A 17,125-nucleotide genomic window follows, 5' to 3' on the forward strand; every position below is an offset into this window, starting at 1 on the left:
TGTTAAGCTGCTTTGACAGAATCTAAATTGTAAAAGCGCAATAAAAATAAAGATGAATTATGTTGGAAAGACCTTCATGTCAGTATGAGTGTAGCCTGTCAACCTACAAAATGACAAATTTACATAAGCCTTAGTACATGATGTAAATATAGAAGAGATGAGCTTTGAGTACACTGTAATAATATCTATTAATCAACGGTTTCTGGATTTTGTGTTTTCTGTTTGTTTATGATTGCGAATTGCATCATAGGACCTTGATTTCGGCTCTGTCGACTTTTGATGTTGAAAATTGACTCTATAATTTAACAAAGTGACTTTTATTGATATATTAGTAGTTTAAAATAAAATATAAGCAATAATATATAAAGAAATAAATCTGTAAAATAACAGAAAATGTACTGGTAGCTTATTACAAGATTTTCGTGCCGTAAAATTTCACAACCCCCAGACAATATATCACTTTTTAAATTATTAGAAATGTTAATAAAAATATATTTTTTCCAACTTTCTTGGGCTAAAGTTGTCAGAAGAAAGAGTTCTCATAATGTGATTCAGAAGCATAAATAAATGGGAAAAAATAAAAACATGAAGCACAAAATATAGAAAATGGTTAATTTATGGATATTGTTTACAGTGTAGGAAAATTGAATTTTATGAGCGAGATGCTAATGCTCTATTCTGATTCCGTTATGCTAAGTTAAGACAAAAGTACATCAGCTATACCTGGAGATCAGTTGAATGGTATTTAACTGATAATATGATCTTCTATGTGAACCTGCTTTGACACAATCTACATTGTAAAAGCACTATACAAATAAAGGTGAATTGAATTGAAAAATAGTAAAACTCAACTGTTTAACTCTTGGGGACTTTCCAAAAAAAGGGGCAGTATTCCTTTTAACTTCCTTTTAATGGATCTATTTAAACTATCTGTGATCCAGTGTTACCTCAAGGAGAAATAAGTGGTCCACTTTGTAATTTTATAGGATTTTGAGCTAATCGTCATGTTAGTCCCCTATATAGGGTTTTTGAAAATGACCTTCCATGCAGTGTGTAACACAGCATTAAGTGAATAAAAATATTCAGCTGAGGTTTAAATCTGAAAGTGCACCCTGTTTGAAACTATTGATTCTTTAAGGAAAGAGTCGACTCTGAGTCGAATGAATGATTTGTTTTGTGTTCCGATCTTTTGCCTGCACATCGTCATATACAAGACATCGTCATATATGAAGTGCCGGATCTGGTAAAACATGAGCTCGCCATTTCCTTCAAACACTAGGGAAGCACAGGGGATCATGGGTGTTACGAAGCGGTTCTGATAGCAAAGTTGAGGATCCATGTGCAGTTTATTACAAGAGTGGTCAGGCAGGCAACAGTCAAACACAGGAGCAAACAGGTACAGGCAACTAATTCAAAACCCTGATCACAACCTGAAATGTTCGGTACAAGTAGCAAGGCATAGAAATAGGTGTTTTGATAATTCCTCTAACCCGTGTTTTTGTGAGAGAGCTATACCATGACACTTAACAAGTTACAAGTTAAAATAGGTTTACTCACTTTTTAAAAGTAATTTAGTGATGTTTAACTTGTTAACAAATGGGTAACTCTGAACAAAGAAAATAAATAATTCTATTTGGGCATTTGATATTCTTCGGTCAAAGTTTTTATAGACCATTTTGAGGGATGTAAACGATAACAAAGGTTCCAACGTATTTCCTGTTTTACATTTTTAATTTCTATAGCTTCCGAGAATCCAAAAAGAGCCACATATTGATAAATAATCTCATGATTGTTGTTTTAACATTTAAGTTATGATTAAATTGCCTCTTGTTACAGTTATGAAATAGTTTGATAACAAGCAGGAAATGTTCATGGGCCAATGACATGATCACATTGAAATGGTTTAATGCACAGGTGTCAAACTTAGTTCCAAAAGGGCCGCAGCTCTGCACAGTTTAGTTCCAACCCTAATTAAACACACCTGATCAAACTAATTGAGTCCTTCAGGCTTGTTTGAAGCCTACAGGTAAGTGTGTTGGAGCAGGGTTGGAACTAAACTGTGCAGGGCTTCGGCCCTCCAGGAATTGAGTTTGACACCCCTGGTTTAATGCATCTGTCGGTCCATTTTTCTATCTCTCTGTCCGTCTATCTATGGCTGTTTCATTTCTGCATACTAATCACATTGGCTTTTGTAAAGCCGAAAATATCTTCCACACTCGCAAATACTGAGTAGAACAGTTAATTTTGTTAGACTGTACTAATTTTGGTTTTGAATGAAGCTTAAATGTACTATAATTATAATCAACATTTTTCTGAACTCATCTGCCTGTCTGTCTTTTTCGGAGTTTGCCACTGACTGCCTTCTCTGCCAATGATTGCGTTTCTGTCGAGGTCTCATAACATTACCTGCATGTTCTGAGCATTCATGAAGCATTCCTTTGATGCTTTAAAACGTTGTTTCGGTAGGCAGCTCACTAGGTTTTGAAACAGAGCTTGAGTGTGCCAACCCTTGAATGGTGACTCGGCTTCACCCCAATCTAATTGTTACCATCTCGGCCCCTTTGTTCTGTTCCCTTTCTGCTTCTGTCTGTCCAAACCACACATCCATCCAGAAAACCCAAATGCCATTTTTGTGCGTGTGACTGCAATTACAATCCCAGAGTTTTGGAGAGCGACCAATAAAACCAATGGGAGAGAGGGAGTCCTTTGTGACTTCCCTGATTTTATTATTGCTCCTTTATGAGATTTTTCTTACTAATGGCACGTTGAGCCTCTCTCTCCCTCCGTGAATGTGTAATCCTGGCAGCATTAAAATACACCATGTGAGATGTGGAAAAATGGACTAATCCCACCGGTGCTTCATGGCGAGCGGGGAGGTCATCACATTCCTGAGTCATATTCAGATGTCGGCCACTTCTGGAGAACATGAAGAATTCGAATGACCTTGGACATATTACTTCGGCTCACGGATGGGATGATGGAAAGAGTGAATGAGATGTGTGTGTGTGTGTGGGTGCCGACATCAAACCAGGCTTTGTTTCTCCCCTCTGCTTTGACTGACAGTTCAAGGAAATAGTCACACCTATGATTATTAAGTGTGCACTTCCCGGGCCCTGCAGCCCATTAACTAGCAATTCAAATGTTTGCAAATAGTGCATGTGTGTGTGTTTGCCCCCCTCGCATGCAGATTAGTTAACGTGCACATGTTTTAATTATGCTCATTTCCTGATTTCGCACAGTGTGTGTGTGTGTGTGCGCGCGCTTGATTTAATTCTGTTGCTCAGTGGTTAATAAATAAACAGAGGAAATGTCTTCTGACATCTTATGCACACACTGTCTGCATGTGTGCATGTGTTTTATTTGAAAGATTTATCATCTTTTTTTGTAACGCCAAACCAGTTTTTGACAGATGACATCTCAATCCTGCGGTTGCAGGTGTTCAGACAGTGGGTGTGTGTGTGTTTCAGGGTCATACCTCGCCTCTGGCTCTTGGAACAGTAGTCGGAATAGGGCGAGTGGCAGAATGCTGAACGGATAGTGGGCGGAGCGCAGGAAGAGATTCACACCTCTGGAATGTCTTTACTACTGTTTGCCACTGGGAATATTCTCTTCACTCTGTTTTTCTCTCCTCCTCGTTCCTCTCCCTCGCTCCTGCGCTCTTTCAGACAGCGAGGAACAGATGGGGCTAGACAGGGTGTGAAGGCACACCTGGTTTTCATCCACTGAGAGACTGAGAGACAGCATGAGCAAAAAGATAAGACATGAAAAGACAGAGAGGGTAAAAAAAGTGGAGATGTTCCGTGATCTCTGTCGATTATAGTTTACACAAGTTGGGATTTGAGCAAACTTTCCTTCGAAATGTTTAGCCGTGTTTACGGTTTGCAAGGGCATTAAAATATATATATATATACATACTACTTATAGGAATATCAGAATATCTTCTACAGTCAGTGGAGTAAAAATGGCTGATGGAGTGGATGAAAACATGTCAACTTTTGCTCTCTTGAATTCCATCTACATCTCCAATGGTTTGCTGCTATAAAATGAGTTTTCTTAGAAGGCGCCTTCATGTTAATACCCTGTCTGTGTTCGGTTTAGGACACAGTCAAAGTGACAAACCGGTAATCCCTAAATTTGGTTGCTATAGTGATTTCCCAGCAGGCTTTGTGATAAGGACAGATATTGACTGAACCTCGACCAGAAAAAGCATGTTGTATTATGTCTTAACCTTTAGATTATTTCTGTTCATGGCTTAAAGTCTGTGCATATCCTGCTGCTTTACCTGTCATCAAGAGTTTGTGCAGGGGAGATGTGGAGGTCAGTCGTGCAGAGATGTATGACCTGCTGGAATGTGAGATCAGTGGTTAGGTTAGATCATTTAGGGCAAGCTTGAAATGAGCTCTTTCTCATTCTATATATAGAGTATTTGAATGTGTGTATACACATCAAATGATTGTCTTAATGAATTGTATTGCATCCAAAATTGCTTACTGATTGGACTTTATTCATTCATTTTCTTTTCAGCTTAGTCTCTTTTTTTAATCTGGGGTCGCCACAGCGGACTGAACCGCCAACAAACCCAGCATATGTTTTATGCAGCGGATGCCCTTCCAGCTGCAACCCATCACTAGGAAACATCCATTCACACTCCTACACTACAGACAATTTAGCTTACCCAATCCACCTGTACTACATGTCTTTGGACTTATGGGAGAACCCGAAGTACCCAGAGGAAACCCACGTGAGCACTGGTAGTACATGCAAACGCCACAGAGAAATGTCAACTGACCCAGCCGAGGCTCAAACCAGCAACCTTCTTGCTGTGAGGCGAACGTGCTACCCACTGCGCCACCCTGAGTAACCTTTATTCAATTTGTTCTACATTGTATGAAAATGAGTAGTGTCAATGAAATGGATAAACCACATACTGTATGTTATACATTTATCACTGCCTCAACAAAATTGCACTATGGTGTCAGGATTCTGCAACTTGGGTCTTGTTAATTCTTGTTTTGATGGCAGAGTCCAGACACTAGTCTTGTCTTGTTTAGTATATTGTGCTCGGCTCGAGTATTCTCGGGTCGAGCACTCATTTTCTATCATTGTATTTATCTTTGTACGACTTTCTTGGCCGCGCTCGGGCTGTGCGCACTCTCGCTTGATCAGCCTTGTTCAGTCCTGCTCTTCCCTTCCAGTCTAGTTTGTTTGTGCCTTTTGGTAACACCTTATTTTGATGGTCCGTTTGTTGAATTTAAGTTACATTGCATCTACATGCCAACTAATTCTCATTAGATTATCAGTAGACTGTTAGGTTGGGGATAGGGTTAGTGTAAGTTGGCATGTACTTGCAAGGTTTCTTATAGTCAGTGTAACCTGCCTTTTTGTTAATGTTTTCCCCCTCAGTGGTTGTTTTTGTTCTCCTTGTTTTATTTTTTAATTAATAAAACCCATGTTTGTTCTGCATTTGAGTCCTCTTCCTTTACCTAACCCACAATCTAGACATATGGTTCAAAATTGGCCTGGTTTCAAAGTGAAAATTTAAAAAGTAAAATTTAAAATTTTACAGTACAAGTTCAGATGGTGTGGTCAGAATGTAAGAGCTTTTTCAGTGCATGCTATGTGTGGCGAGGTTTGGTACCACTCGCTTTTTGAGGCTTGTCCACTTTGTTGCATACCTAGTACCTGAAACTTTTTTATTAGCACCACAGGGGGCATTTCGATATCTTATCCAATATCTGCTACCAAATCGTGATACGTACACACACTGTTCACACATTAGATTTGCAACACGAGGCCCCAACCCACTACATTTAAATAAACAACAGAAGCCGCTGATGTATTGTTACAACTATAATTGCAAAAAAATAACAACTATGACTTAAAAAACAAAAAAAAACAAAAACTAAGACCCCTGAAATGGCAGCAACATATTCAGTAGAGGAGGTCTAGGCATTCCTCTTGTTGGTAGCCAAGGAGCGATGGGAGTTCTTAATTCTGTATTAATGGTTTAGGCCGCTGCTGGTGGTTTAGTTGTGTGGTTATTATTTTTTGGCATACTTCGAGCCCCTTAAGACCAACTGAGCATCATTTAAGTGCCATAGCCTTCTCGAATAACGGAAATGACCACAGTGTTGTGATGGACATTGATGGGGCTAATTGTAAGTACATACTCCCATATACATTTCCGGAGAGCATGAATTATGTAGCCAGAGGTACGTATGGATGCTTCAAATGGATGCTATGGGGCGGTATGATGCCATTGACAACTTTAGTTTCTTTTTGCGTTACCAGCTTACTACTTATCTCCATGTTGACAGCTTTTTTTGCTGTCACCAGTTTGCCCAGGGGTTTACTGTGTAGGTCGACTTGAAATGCAGAGAGAAGTCGACCACGATGATGGGATTTGAGTCCAGTGAAGAACAATTCCAGAAACTAGGTAAAACAAAAGACAAAAAATAAAAAAACAAGTAAATAACAGGGTTAAAGTGGTAAGATTTAAAAACGTAAAAATCTGCAGCTTTTTTTTCTGGATTGCTTTTGAAAACACAATTGGTTGGGTTTAGGGAAAGGGGTTGGTGGGTAAATCGGTTGGTCGGTCGGTCGGTCAGTCAGTCAACAATAGCCTCTGATGGATTTACGCGAGAGCAACATGCGTGGGAGATCTCAAAAAGCATACATTGAGGCCTCTGGTGGATTCGCAAAAACATAAACTGCCAAATTAACGTGCCTCCTGGGATCTATTTCGCACTCTCCAGAAATGTATACAGGGGTACATATTCAAAATGAGGCCGTGTTGGATTAAAACATCATGTCTCAAAGCTCAAATCATCTCAAACTGGCTTCTTGAAGATGACCGTGATTTCACTACACTCAAATGGCCTTCATCAGATCATCAGATATCAATTCAGAAGAGCACTTTTGGGATGCAGCGCAATGGACGTTGTGTGTGTATTTGCTATTTTTAGGCATACTATTCATGTTTCAGAAAGTGGCTCATATCATATCTTTCTTTTTCAAACTGTGGTATAAGATGAATAAGGCCAGTAAATAAAAGCTGAATGTGTATTCATGTCTGGTCTTGAATCGGAGGTAGGATTTACAATGCAGGATTTACAGGGCAGCGTTTCTGCATCTGCTTGTATCTCGTGATGAAGTCTTGAGATTCATCTCCTGCTGTCTGTAATTTCTAAACATGTCCTATTATGCATGAGTGAAGTCAGCACGTATACACATGCCCCATTTTTGTGTGTGTGAATAATTATGCAGGCAGGTCATTGCATATGTATTCTCTGAGAGTGTGGGTCTGAATCAGCTAATGCATGTTTATGTAATTAGTTGAGCAATAATCTACTGTGTGTGAGTACTTATGCTTATCCATTGATTATTGGCCATTTGATTTATTTATTTAGTACAATTTTTTCAGATTTTAAAGTTGCACTCAGAATAAATGCGTGTTTTTATTACATGTAATAAGATGTAGTGTTCTGTATAAGTGTATTATAATTTGAAGGACAGGTAGCACTTCTTTTGATGGGTCAGAAAAGATCCAGAATGAAGCTGCTGCTGCTTGAGTTGTAGTGCAGGAAATATTAGTAGTTCAGGGTCAGGCCGTTTCTGTTTAGACACAGAGAATGACATTGAACAAAAACACTTGAAGAAGCAAGATATGACTAATACTTGTATTTAAAGTGTTTCTGGCTGCTACTCTTATAGATAAATGATCTGAATGTATTTTAGACAGTGACCTGCCATTTGGGTTATAAGCAATGATTCATTGCTATTTTCAATGCGGTTAGCTACTTATTTGGTAGCTGTGTTTGGGAGGATATTTAAGGTAGGTAAATAATAAGTTCAAAATAGTTTTCTTGGCTGTATTTTGCAATTAGCTTGCAGCTAATTAAAATTGATTCCTAAACACTAGTAAGCTACAAGTTACAAAAATAAGTAAATACATTGAAGCTATTTGTCTCTATATAATATTTGATAAACATCAGATGATATTTGAAGAGGTGTAGATTAGCTATTTGCCATTTTAAGCTAAACATGTTCTATATTATATAAGTTTATAGATGTAAGGAATATTTGACAGAGATGTTGAATTGTAGTAAATACTGCATACTCAATTTGTAAACTGTTAACTGTATTTCAGTTAAGACCTGCCTAAAACAACTGTGTATTCCCTGAAAATAAGCATTTAGCAGCTCAGTGTACAGTGTATATAGCGCAAATTTCTAATCAACCAATCACACAGCAGCAACTCAATGCATTAGAACTGGGAAGAAAGGTGATTTAAGTCACTTTGAACATGGCATGGTTGTTGATATCAGATAGACTGGTCTGAGTATTTCAGAAACTATCGATCTACTGGGATTTTCACGCACAACAATCTCTAGGGTTTACAGCGAATGACATGAAAATGAGAAGATATCCAGTGAGCGGCAGTTCTGTGGCCGCAAATGCCTCGTTGATGCCAGAGGTCAGAGCAGAATGGCCAGACTGGTTCTAGCTGATAGAAAGGCAACACTAAACTCATATAAGTGCTTGTTACAACCGAGATATGCTGAATAGCATCTCTGAATGCACAACATGTTGAACCTTGAAGCGGATGGGCTACAACAGCAGAATATCACACCGGGTGCCACTCCTTTCAGCCTTCTTCCCCCTTTCAGAAGAGGAAACTGAGGCTACATTTTACACAGGCTCATTAAAATAGTACAACAGAAGATTAGAAAAACCTTGCCTGGTCTGAGTCTCGATTTCTGCTGCAAGATTTAGATGGTAGGGTCAGAGTTTGCCATCAACAGCATGAAAAAATTGATCTATCCTCCCTTGTATCCACGCTTCAGGCTGCTGCTGGGTGTAAAGGTGTGGGGGATATTTTCTTGGCACACTTTGGGCCCATTAGTACCAATTGAGTATTGTGTCAATGCCACAGCCTACCCGAGTATTGTTGCTGACAATGTCCATCCCTTTATGTCCACAGTGTACCCATCTTCTAATACCTATTTTCAGCAGGATAACGCGTCATGTCAAAAAGCACGAATCATCTTAGACTGGTTTCTTGAACATGAGAATGAGTTCACTGTTCTCAAATGGCCTCCACAGTTACCAGGCTTCAATCCAATAGAGCACCTTTGGAATGTGGTGGAACGGGAGATTCACATCATGGATGTGCAGACGATAAATCTGCAGCAACTGCGTGATGCTATCATGTCAATGTGGAATTTGTACTAGTAAGGTGTACCTAATAAAGTGGCCGGTGTGTGTGTGTGTGTCTGTCTGTATGTATGTATGTATATGTATATATATATGTATGTATATGTATATATATATGTATATATATATATATATATATATATATATATATATATATATATATATATATATATATATATATATACATATACACACACACACACACACACACACACACATACACACCAATTAAATAAACAGAATTTTGTTAACGATGATATTAAAACTAAAAACTGAATTTTATAACTGCTTCATTAATACAATAATTAATAGCAACATTTAACTAAATACTTATTTTTAAAATGCATTTATTTATATTAATTGTTCTTGTGAAGTGAGTCTATTGAGTCTATTCCTGTGAGTCCTTCATATTTTACCTTATGTTTGGAGATTGTTCTTTGTAAAGCTGTGCCGTGTAATATGAGTGGTGACTAGTGTTGTCATTCTAGACTGTAAAGTAGCTTTATGCTGGAAAAACTATGCGATTTTAAAAATATCTGAGAAAATGGCAGAGCTGCTAAAGTGGTGGTTGAGCTAGCAGCTTTGCTACTTGTAATTTGTTACTCCAACACTGTTGTTTGGAGTACCCTTCTTATCTTTGTAATCCTGCTTACAATCTATTCTTGAAAATCACAAGCTAATTTTGAACTGGATTGAAACTTTTGTGTGTCTCTCTCAGATATATAACATCACACTTTGACAGGACAAAATGAGAGAAATGGAAAGAGACAGAGAGTGAACGCTAAATAGAGATATGGGTTGATGTTATGTAGATGGAAAAAAAGAAATGGAAGCCAGCGGTGGAAAAAAAAAAGGTTCAGCAGATGAGAGAAGAGAGGGAGGTTTAGGGTATTAGGTGAGAGGAGAGGTAAAACAGTGTAAGTGAGGGTTCGTTATCTCCATTAGCACCTGCAGGGCTAACGAGGCAGTCTCTTCGTTACCATGGCGATGGCTTGTCACACAACTAACCTGAAACCCCAGTCGAGGCGCACCTCCTCCCTGAAAACACAAAAACACTCGCCACCATTCAGATGGCTCTTTATCACACCGCTGTTTCAGCATGTGCATCTGTGTGTGTGCTTTTTTCTTTTTTGCGTTAGTGCCATAAGTGAGTCCGTCTGGGTTGATCAATGGGCCACAGTCTCTTTGTGTTTGTGCAATCCCTCATTTTACTGACCTCCATGTCTCGGCCATCATTAATGGGATTGTTTACTCAAAAATGAACATGTGCTGTAAATGTACTCACCTTCAGACAATTAAAGATGTAGGAGACGTTTTGCCTCAGTACAATATATAATAGTATATTTTGCTGAAACTGTGGTCCTTGGTGATTTATAAAATTCAAGTCAATAGTTTCCAGAGCTAAAATAAAAAAAGAAAAAGAAAACAGTTATATACAAGCAAAGCAAAATAAATACCTATTGATCCTGATGATTGAGGTCATGTAAAGCAACACAAACTGTTTCAAACATTATTAATGAAATCAATAGAGATGCACCGATACTACTTTTTATTTTCTTTGATTTTTACAATATTGTCATTTTATTCTTCATTTAAAATCAAAGTGCACACTAGAGCTGTTCCTTTGCAGTGGCGCAACAATCACATAACATTAATGATAATAATGAAGTAAACCACATGTATACATTAATCACTTAACATCAACTATTTTGGTTACACTTTACATTTGTAATAATTAAATTGTTGCAAAATGAAAACCACCTCCTGTGGATTTTTATAACTCAGAATCTGCGTCTCAATTCAGTGCAAGGTTATTATAGTTAACCAAAAACGAACGGAAAAACGAAAACTAAAATGTAAAATAATTGTCGTTAACTGATATAAAAATAAAAACGAGAGTTGTTTTAAAAAACTGGAACTCACTGAAACTGTATTGTGTACATACAAAATTAACAGAAACTAACTAAAATTATAGCAAAAACCTCATTTTTCTCAGTTTTCGTGTTTGTGAATGTATTTAAAACATAATCTTACTGTAAGCTTTTTAGAAGTAAATATAATTCACACTGCAGGTGTTTGACCTGTGCGGCACCTCAGAGTCTGCAGTTGGAATTGCGTTTGTCACTCAGTTGGACGGGCGGGTGTGACGTAACTGCTTTTTTCACCGGAGTTCAGAGGGTTCCACGTCCAACATAAGCTACAACTGCAGCCACACACATTATGGTTCGTATCCATGCAATAGAATAGCACTTCAGATAATAATCGTAATAAACACAAATGGAATTAAGTCATGGGGAGTATTCCTATTTTAGTCACATTATTGAAGTGTAGATTTGATGCGCCGTAAATACCAAAAATTACATGATTTTTTTTTTTACTTGAGTGTGTGGAAAAAAGTTGGATTTTGACAATGTGAAATTATACAAGGGAAAAGCCAGTCAGTAGAGTTTAGCTAAATATTTGGAGTTTTTGCATGTCCTTTACTGTATATAATTCACTTAAATAGAAATAAAATACCATTCATTACAATGTTTTTAAAAAGCACCTATATTGTTTTGGATTTTGTGTTTTTTATTTTTATTTTTTTTCTAGTTCAATAAAAATCTAAATTCTCATCTCGTTTTCAAGTTCCCAATCTCCTGTCTCATCTCGTCTTGTGGAGCAGGCATCTCGTCACACCCCTAATATTAATATTATTTTTAGAATTTTAAATCCAAAAAAATACAGCACATTTAATTTTTTAATTTGTATTGCAATTTATACAAGTGAACTTATGACTATACTAGTAGTGGTGTAACAGATCAGAAATCTCACGGTTCGGATCACAATGTTTTTTTTAGTCACAGATCGGACAATTTTTCGGATTTGCCAAAAACATGTTGTTGGAGACCCATATAACTGAAATATGACCCTTTTTAAGGTAAAATAGGGGCTCTTTAAATAACCTGACTTTGTATTTTGACTCATAAACTTAATCTCTGCTTCATCCATGTCTGTCTCTGACTTCAGTTAATGTGACGCAGCAGAAGAAACAGACACATGTGGCAACAGTGGGCGGGGAGAACCAGCTCATTTGCATTTAAAGGCACAGGGAACAAAAACAGCAACAATTTCCTCAGACCCCAAAACTGACATATTCAGCAGAGGGTATAATAAATTCTCTAATTGGTATTTTGAGCTGAATCTTTAAAGGCACATTCTGGAGACACCAAAGGCTTATCTTTTATTCTATACGAGGGATAAAAATAGGTTAAAGTTTAAAATAACTTGAAGCTTTTTTTATCAAAAGGGTTAGGAATAATTTAGTTTTGCTTATATCTGTTTTTTTCTTGACTTATTATAAATTTGCAGATCCACAGTTTCAGCTAAAATCTTCTTTATTGATTTATTGCCAAAAAAGGTCTTAAATGTCTCTGAAGGTGAGTAAATTGTCAACAAACTTTCATTTTTCGGTCAATGACCCCTCCAATATCACATGGACACGTACATGGTGAAAAACCTGCACACTTTTGGATGGGACTGAGGATTGTGTGTGTGTGTGTAAGGGAGACAGTGTGTTTTATCTCTTGTAGTTAATGACTGCAGCACAGCTCTACAGATATTGCTTGTGTTGAGTGATCTGTGATTGTCTCCGACCGCTAGCCATTTATCAGAGCTATATGAGAGAGAAATAGACTGCAGAGAGGAGGAGAGACTCCAGATAAGTGATGGCTTGAGGTAGGGATGAAGGTAAGAAGTGTAAGTTCATTTCGTCACTGTCCTGTGTGTTTGAGTGTGTCAGTCGATCGTTCCGTGGCATTAAGATTAGGTTATTGTGCACAAATACAGTGTGTGAGAGAGAGGAATGCTAGTGAGATGTGGGTCTCTTGCAGATGGACCGATACACATACAGGCAGCAGGCCTGCTTAATAATTAACAAGGCAAATCTATTATATGAATATTTAATTGGAATCATTCATGCGCTGTCCATGGCTGCAGGAATGTCTGTGTGTGGGATTGTATGCACTACATGAGTTGCAAATTGTATGTTGATGTGGTTGTGTAGCACTTGTGTTGAGTGCCGATGTAGAGTAGAAAGAATTTGTGTGTATTACGCTGTAAAATATGCTGGGTTTGGCACAATTAATTTGTGTTGCGACTAGGGCTGGGCAATATGACAAAAATGCAAACTCGATTATTTTTTTCAATACTGACAATTAAGATATTTTGTGAAAGTTAATAATAAGTTAATATTATTCTTGGGTACTATTCCGAAAACTAAGGTCGCAAGTTCTGTTGTTACAAACATAGTTAGTTGATTTGGCCTTTCCCAAATCTGTCGTTCTAACAAACAATTACAGACTGCATCACAAACTTGTATGCTTGAAACTTCACGTCTAGAGCAGACAGAAGCATAGTTCCTGGCTGTGTTCTATTCTCAGTTATCCCCTATGCCCTATCTATTAATTTAAAACGTTCCAACATTTAAACTTGAAATTACTGTAAAAGTAGACTTAAAATATATTAAATAAACAATATCCTACAATAATTAATTTATTATTATTATTATTATTATTATTATTATTATTATTATTATAAAGTAGAATTTTTTTCCATTCTTAATAAAAAGCCTCGTGTAAAATAGGCCTCAAACCATTAACGAGTTTTATGAGTTATACATGAGATTATAATACGTGTTACCTAGTGATTTTTTTATGGAATATTCTCAATAATATTTGTAAAGAAAAGATATATAGGTTATATATGTGTCGTTTACATATATTTCAATTAATATGGAAAGCGAGTGCATGTTTTTTTTTTTTTTTTTTACCAAAACTAATATTGGATTTTTTAAAATGCGAGTGCATGTAAAGCAATAATTTTCACACAAAAAATTCTTATTTTTTTCTTCCCCATGATGATGAGTTGTTACTTTGCCCTGTTTAGAGCATCATTATGGTTGTTTTACTTTTCATAACTAACCTGGTTCAAGCAATGGATCTGTGACAGAGAAACTACGATTTTGGGAAACACTTGTCACTACATCCTTCATTTCCCATAGTGTCGTTGTTTGGGAACACACCCCTGACCGGTTAACGAACCAGTTGTCGGTTGGAATAATTAACTGAAATGAGCATCCCTAGTTTTTACAAACCATTGACATAATTCACATATTGTTTTAATCTGCTCCTTGTCACACTTCAGCCAAACCACTTTCATATAACGGTCACACTTTACAATAAGGTTCATTAGTTAATGTTAATTAATGCATTTACTAACATGAACAAACAATGAACAATACATTTACTACTGTATTTGTTCATGTTAGTAAACGTTAGTTAATGAAAATACAGTAGTTTATTGTTAGTTCATGTTAACTCATGGTGCATTAACTAATGTTAACAAGCATAGACTTGGATGTTAATACTGCATTAGAAAATGTTTAATTATGATTAATAAATGTTGTACATGTGTTGTTTATGATTAGTTCATGTTAGTAAATGCATTAACTAATGAACCTTATTGTAAAGTGTTACCCATAACAGATTTTGTGCTTTCCCTTTTTGTCGATAGTTTCATCATTGGATAATAACTCAAGGTTAGTTTACTTTCGTCACTGCTTTCACTTATTGTTTCTTTATTTTTGTCCTCTTATTGAGTTTGTTAGCAATGTGGTAATGATCTTTTGACTTCATGTTGATTGGTTGTTGTTGTTGTTGCATATTGCTGCTGTGTGATTGGCTCTTTGATCAATATAGAGTAAAAAATGTTGTCGTGACAACATGAAGAAATTAAGTTAACTTGTGTGTTTTTACAAATTTAGGTTGATTTAACATAAAACAATTAAGTTGTCCCCCAAAAAAACTTTTTGAAAAAAAGAATTGTGTTGTTTCAGCTAGTGTTGTCACAATACTGGATTTCGATACCAAATGGTACTGAAATTTCAAAACGTCCATTTCCTGATAACATTTGAGCGCGTTCTTAAACACCTCTGATTGCCATTGTGTTCTCATGCTCAATAGAAATGACTGTGATTGGCCGTGAAGTTCATCTGTTCACCAAACAAAATTACATTATATTATATTATATTATATTATATTATATTATATTATATTATATTATATTATATTATATTATATTATATTATTTTACATTATATTATTTTACATTATTTTATATTATGTTATATTTTATTACATTATTTTATGTTATATTATATTATATTATATTATTTTACATTATATTATTTTACATTATATTATTTTACATTATTTTATATTATGTTATATTTTATTACATTATTTTATATTATATTATATTATATTATATTATATTATATTATATTATATTATATTATATTATATTATATTATATTATATTATAATATATTATATTATAGCGTACTGTACCACACCCTACTGTATCGTATCATATATCATATCAATTTTGTTTTTTTCATAATTATCTTAAATTACACACTGAGTTAATAGAAACGGAATTATATTTGTTTATTTCACTCTATTATACTGTAAAAAGGACTGTTAGTGACACTGAATTAAAATGTTTTGAACTTAGTATGATTTATAACATTATAATGCAAATTTTCCAAAAGTGCTATAATGTCATTGAATTAATTCGCACCAGTACTTCATTTTATTTTGATTATTTTGTGTCGGTGTGTATCTCCATCAAAAGAAAACAAAGACAAACATACAGATACATTCATTATTCACAATAAGACCAAAAGATAGGGTAATGTGATATTTTTATGCCAAATTTATGAATATATGTCAATATGTTATTAATTGCATGCATGGAATTTGATAGTCAAATTGTTTTCGAACTGTAAAACATGTTGTGTTATTTCAACCCAAACAAAATATGGACAATTCTAAATGTTTGGATCTATAAACTTAATTTATTTTTTTTAATTAACCAAGCGGTTGGTTTTATCCATATTTTACCCCAAATTGGGTTTAAAGAACTCAGCATTTAGAGTTTCTATTTGGTTTAGTCTGTCAATTTAGTTGGTTTGTTCTCTGTGGTAATTTTAATGATCATAGTTCGTTTAGTTAGCATATATTTATGTAAAAGCGTATTTATATATCATTTTATATATAATACTTTAGCAATCTCTTTCCAGTAAAACTTCTCCAATCTGAGAAAGAGGTGCAAATAGCAGAGGCAGTAAACAGTGTGTTTTTGTGTGCATGTGTGTGCAATGATGTTCTCATTCCCATGCCACTTTCTCTGTTCCAATATCTGTGAGATTTAGAAACTCTCTCTCTCTTTCAGCTCAATGTCAACAGTGACCCAGAGCGAGGGAGGAGAAGGAGAGGTGCAGGAGAAGAGGAGTAGCAGGGGAAAAGAGTGACTGAAGGAGAAAGGTGAGCAGCCAGTAATAACACCGCTGTGTTACTTCTCAACAGTAAAGCCTTGCATTTATCAAAGCTGCGCTTGAAGAGGGGAAATATGAAAGATGGAGAAGCACAGACAGAGAACAAGCAAAGTGACTTAATGATTGCATTGAGGGAAGTCAGAGATATATTGCATGTATTTCATGGCGAACACATTTTACTCATTTATTTTTGGACTAGATTTATCACCTCGCACATAGTTTATAGCAAACAAACACGCTCAGGTGAACAACGGCTTTCTGAATTATTCATCGAGGGAAATTATGTGATGACAATTTATGACTTTGAGGCACTGTGGATGAAACCTTCCATATTTTCTGGTATCTAGTCACGTTTTCGATCAGTTTCATCCTCATAAAGATATGTTTTGACACCTAAATTATTTTTGAATTATTTCTTACTGTTAAAATGCCACATTCTTATGGTGCTTTTACACCAGCACTGTTGGTCCGCACCCAAGTTCGTTTGAGTACAGTATGTTTAGGTATTGTGAAAGTGTCTTCTGAATTCGG

The 17,125-nt window shown here is 35.9% G+C and overlaps 2 protein-coding genes across 4 annotated transcripts in view; one reads left to right on the forward strand and one right to left on the reverse strand.

Moving 5' to 3' along the window:
* LOC147835961 (uncharacterized) overlaps window positions 1–16,583 on the forward strand; it is a 133,365-nt gene extending 116,782 nt beyond the window's left edge. For all 3 annotated transcript variants that reach the window (XR_015495542.1, XM_087260949.1, XM_087260948.1), the window contains one exon: window positions 16,492–16,583. The gene's annotated coding sequence lies outside the window, so the exon portion shown is untranslated. The remainder of the gene's footprint in view (window positions 1–16,491) is intronic.
* LOC147843097 (uncharacterized) overlaps window positions 1–17,125 on the reverse strand; it is a 552,330-nt gene that overhangs the window by 264,178 nt on the left and 271,027 nt on the right. The window lies entirely within an intron of this gene.

This window comes from Danio rerio, chromosome 7 (genome assembly GCF_052040795.2).
Source record: "Danio rerio strain M-AB ecotype USA chromosome 7, GRCz13ab, whole genome shotgun sequence".
NCBI classification, from domain to species: domain Eukaryota; kingdom Metazoa; phylum Chordata; class Actinopteri; order Cypriniformes; family Danionidae; genus Danio; species Danio rerio.